Raw genomic sequence first — 5,217 nt, forward strand, 5'->3', positions numbered from 1 at the left:
AGAAAGGGAAATAAGGGAAGGAAGGGGGAAGATGAGGAGAGAGATAGATATCAGGTAATGCAGTGAGGGAGGGAATGAGGAAGGAAGGAGAAAGGAAATTAAAGGGAACAGAAGAAAGAAGGAAGGAAGGAAAAGAAGGAAGGAGGAGAGGAAAAAACAAACAAGTAGTAAGCAGAGACCTTTTGAGGCCCTCACAAATCTTTTGAGGCCCCACACCACATCTTATTAAGCACATTAAAATACACCCTTTACTGGAAAATCTTACAATACTTTTTATCATTTTAATTTTGAAATTTGGTCTAAGGAGTTCTTGGCAATCATGGCATATAATCAGGAATTCTTTCGATGAGGAAAAAATTGTCTATAAGTCATCCTCAAATACATAAAAATCTTGCAGTCATCAATGTATCTATGAACGAAAATGAAGTAATACAACTTGCTAATAAGCCAGGCATTTATTCATTTCAATTTCACAAACTTCTTTTTAAATTATGAAACCAGTGAAGACTTTTTTAGGTCTTTCTTATTTCTAGGTGTCTCCACCCAAGCCCTGGAGATAAACTGCCCTGGTTGCAAGGGCTTGACTAGGTCAGCAGAGCCCAGCTGATGACTGAATGGGGATGCTCGAGGTGTAATACCGGATTGGGGGACCCCGAAAGACCACCAGGAGCCCAATCCAATGATGCAAGCACTCAGAGTCTTTATTGCAAGCTCAAGCCTGGACTCACAACTGTTTCCGACACAGTGGTTCCAAGGAGTGAGTCCTGGTCCTTTGTTCAGTGAGATTTTATAGGTTTTGGGGGATACTCTAAACATCACACAGCAAATCATTCCATACTGTGGGAAAATCAAACAATTCTTAACATTGATTAGCACATTAATTGGCGGGGAACAAGTTGGGTAAGGGTGATTAGTTAGTTCAAGGGGTGGATAGGTTTGAACTGACTGGTTTGAGCCACGAGGGGTAGCAAGGGTGTTCGTACTAAACTACACAGTTTCCTGACATGTTATCAATCACCGAGACTACTTGAGGTGGGGGTCCGCCTGGCATTCCAGGTATCTTCCCTGTCTCACGCTGATTGGTTATTGCTAGGGGTTGCTTGGGTTATCACGGTCAGGCCATAAGCCTCAAACATTCTTTGGTCTTTCTAGGAACTAGCATTGCTGAGTCAGGGACACCTGGCACCGCAGGCCTTTTCTGTTATTCACAAATAACTCAGCAGGGTAGCCAGGTGCCTAGGTGCTCTAGCCAGGTGCCTAGGTGCTCTATGGGTTTTCCAAGAACAAGGGTCAACCGACCCCCCACCCCCACCCCCGCCCTTAGACAGGCCCTGCTCTAAGGTAGAGGCTGGTTTTTCCAAAATGGAATCACATCAGTTTCTCAAAGGTTACCATGGAAACACAGACAGCTGCCTTCTCCCCTTCACACATCTACACAAGAAGAACAGATATTTGCTTCCACTAAAGAGTTAATTCCATTTCTTAGTGGCCTCTTCTGGAAATTCCCTCTCCACTGATGATCTGGCAGAATCACTTGGAGACAAAACAGCAGAAAAGGAGCTGGGTGACAAGGGGCACAGGAAGCCCTGCAGCCAGAGGGCATGAGCCTGGATAACTCCTACCTCACCCATCTCTGTGCAGAGGGAGAGGCACAGTGTTCATCCTGCGCCAACCCAAGCACATTCTGAGGCCAGGCTGCAGTCAAAGACGACACTGAACAGTCCTCCTTTGCTTTTGAGGTTGCTATGACAGCCAGGAATTTGCAAACCAAACTGGACCCTGGAAAAGAATTCTGTCCTTGGCCCCAAAAGTTTGTGGTTCCAAACTGTTTGCTGAGGGTTCCTGCTGTCTACTTTGATACCTGCCAGATGGAAGGATCTCGGAACCTGGAATCTGGAAACATCCCAGTGGAAAGGTTACTTGTAAGTTGTCTGAAACTGTATTAGATGGAATGTAGGTATGATACAAGGAACTTTTTGGCAGGAAAAGTTGAAAAATATTACCACTGGTCTCAGAGAAAACCTCCTTATCTTGAAAATATTTTATACCCATTTACTCTTCTGTGGTTTGCTAAGAACTTTCACATAAATTATCTAATTGGATCTTTATATCTGCCTGATGAAGTAGTCAGAGTAGATATGATATTCAGCCAATGACAAGGAAAATTAGGTTTTGTAATAACAAGATCCATAGCTAATGAGCAGCAGAACTGGGACTTGAACTGGGCTTTCTGACTCAAGGTCTTGCTTTTTTAAATTCCATTGTGATGATCAAAAACATAAAACAGACTACATCTGACATGGACAGTTTAGGAGCAGGGTTTTTATTTATAAGAATGTGATTCTAGGGGGTGGGGATGTAGCAGGGATTGAACTCAGGGGCACTCAATCACTGAGCCACATCCCCAGCCCTATTTTGTATTTTATTTAGAGACAGGATCTCTCTGAGTTGCTTAGTGCCTCACCATTGCTAAGGCTGACTTTGGCAATTCTCCTACCTCAGCCTCCCGAGCTGCTATGATTATAGGTATATTATTGAAGAGGGATGATTTCTCCTCATTGTGGTAAAATACAACATTTAATAATCTACCAACCCTTTTTTTTTTTTTTTTTTTTTTTGGAACTGGGGGTTGAACCCAGGGCTTTGGGAATGAAAGGCAGATACTTTGCCACTGAGCTACATCCCAACCCAATCTACCAACCATTTTAATTTATTTATTTATTTTAATAACTTTTTTTTATGTGGTGCTAAGGATTGAATACAGTGCCTCACATATGCTAGGCAAGTGCTTTACCACTGAGCCACAACCCCAGCTACCAACCATTTTTAAAAGCATAGTTCAGTGGCATTAAGTAGGTTCACATGTGCAACCAACATTACCATCATCTTCACAACTTTCTTATCTTCCCAAACTGAAAATCTAGACCCATTCTGGAGGCTACCATTTTACTTTCCATTTTCTGAATTTGACCACTCTATGTATTTCATATAAGTGGAATCACGCAATATTTGTCCTTTTAAAACTGGCCCATGTTCCTTAGTAAATTTCATTCACGTTGTAACATGTGTCAGAATTTCTTTCCTTTTTAATACTGAATAATATTGCTTTGTATAGCTATACCACATTTTGTTTATCTATTAGTCTGTTGATAAACATTTGCTTCTACCTTTAGGCCACTGCTATGCTATTATAAAAATGGATGTGCAAACATCTCTTTATGACCCTGTTATCAATTATTTTTTGGGAATTGCTGGATAGAATGGTAATTCCATTTTTATGTTTTTGAGGAACCATCATACTCTTTTTCATAGTAGCATTTTATATTCTTACCAATAGTACACAAATGTCTCAATGTCATCAACACACCTGTTATTTTCTCTCTGTGTGTTTTTCTATTATTTTGCCATCCTAATGAAGGTATAGATGGATGAATTTTAAATACATGGTGGTCTAGGCTGGAATATTTGGAGAGATTAGAGAATGGTCCTAATAAAACTTGCTTAGCTTCCAGTTGACATGCCAGCCCTAAGCCCAACAGAAATCTTCAAAAGGCATTGTACTAGTCACCAGGGAAAGCACTTAAAACTTGAGCAAATCCATGACTTGCTATTAGGGATAATTAAAGTACAGATTATTTCCATAGGAGTTTCATGTCCTCAGTATGAGCTGAGTTCATTATACAGATGCTTATTAGATAAAGATGCCTCCCTCCATAGCTAGAGGGCTATGTACACAGGAGATGGTAGGAATCTATGTAGGTGAAGATGAAGCTGGATAGTTGCTAGAAGGATGGCCAAGGGGATTGGAAGATGCTCTTCCCAAACAGCTCTAGAGTCTTAGAAGTTACTTCCTATAGCTGGGTGCGGTGGCTCATGCCTGTAATCCCAACAATTCGACAGGCTGAAACAGGAGGATTTCAAGTACAAAGCCAGCCATCAGCAATGGCAAGGTGCTAAGCAACTCAGTGAGACCCTGTCTCTAAATAAAACACAAAATAGGTCTGGATATGTGGCTCAGTGGTGGAGTGCCCCTGAGTTCAATCCCCAGTACCCAAAAGAAGTTACTTCCTTTGTGTGAGCTTCCTTGTTTACTCTTTGTCTACCTTTGCACACTTCAGAGGGACTAGTTAGATTGGACTTTTTATATATATTTTTGAATTGTAGATGGACATAATACCTTTATTTTTCATGTGGTGCTGAGGATTGAACCCAGTGCCTCACGTGTACTAGACAAGTGCGGTGCCACTGAGCCACAACCCCAACCCTAGATTGGATCTTTAAAGGACTTCAGAAGAAAATACTCTGTGAGTACCAAATTTAACTATATCTGATCATATCCAGAGTCATAGTTGTGCCATAGCTGGATTCCCATAATGTGGCTTGGAATAATGGAGACGCTAAGGGCTGCTGAGTTTGGGACTGGAAACCATGTTTGAATCTCCCAACCTCAGGAAGTCCTCCCCACCTCAAAGACCCCCGCGCCCCAGAAAGCAGTTCCTGATGACCCACATGACAGCACTCCATACCACTTTCCAGAGAACTGCACTGTGCCTTTCTTAGACCCACGACTATGCTGTATCTTAGATTTCTAAAAGAATATTATATACCTCCCCACCTCCCATAAATTGGAAGCTCCATGGAGGCAAACTCCAGTTCTGGTTTGCACAAAGTAGAAAATAGAGTTTACCAAAAGCTCCCTAACAAAAAAATTTTTTTTGTGCCTAACTCATTGTCTAGACCTGTGTCACATGACCCTCCTGGGGGACATGGGAGACTAAAAAAGTGGACATTTTTCTTTTTAGCCTCTTAGGTGGATATGGGCAAAAATGGGTGTTAGGAATGGGATTGGATGAGCCAGTGAGCTCTGTCTATCTGCTTTCTCTTTGTACAGGTCACATTCTCTGGGAGGAGACACATTTGGGGGAGAGGCCCACCCTGAGTTCTGGGCCTGGGTTCAGTTTCCCCCCTGTGCCCTGCTGTGCCCTGCTGTGTCCATCATGGGTCCACACCAAGCACATTTAGACTCATCGACTCTCTACTGCAACTGTGCAAGATGGGGGACAGAAAAGAATGATTGATTTCAATTAGGTTTTGCCAATTCCTACAATTAATATTCCTAATTATGTTTATCTCATATTCATTAGGAATACAAAGAGCTGACAAGCACTGGCATTTGTATTTTCTTCAGATAAATAAATGAGGTACTCAGGTCCCTAA

The 5,217-nt window shown here is 41.9% G+C and overlaps 1 long non-coding RNA gene across 1 annotated transcript; it reads left to right on the top strand.

Annotated features, from left to right (window-relative positions):
- Positions 1-1,378: 1,378 nt before the first annotated feature.
- Positions 1,379-5,217, top strand: LOC125613908. The gene is made up of 3 exons (XR_007344486.1): positions 1,379-1,922; positions 4,202-4,304; positions 4,892-5,217. It is a non-coding gene; the product is annotated as an uncharacterized LOC125613908 (long non-coding RNA).

The sequence above is a fragment of the Marmota marmota genome, unplaced genomic scaffold, assembly GCF_001458135.2.
Source record: "Marmota marmota marmota unplaced genomic scaffold, marMar, whole genome shotgun sequence".
NCBI classification, from domain to species: domain Eukaryota; kingdom Metazoa; phylum Chordata; class Mammalia; order Rodentia; family Sciuridae; genus Marmota; species Marmota marmota.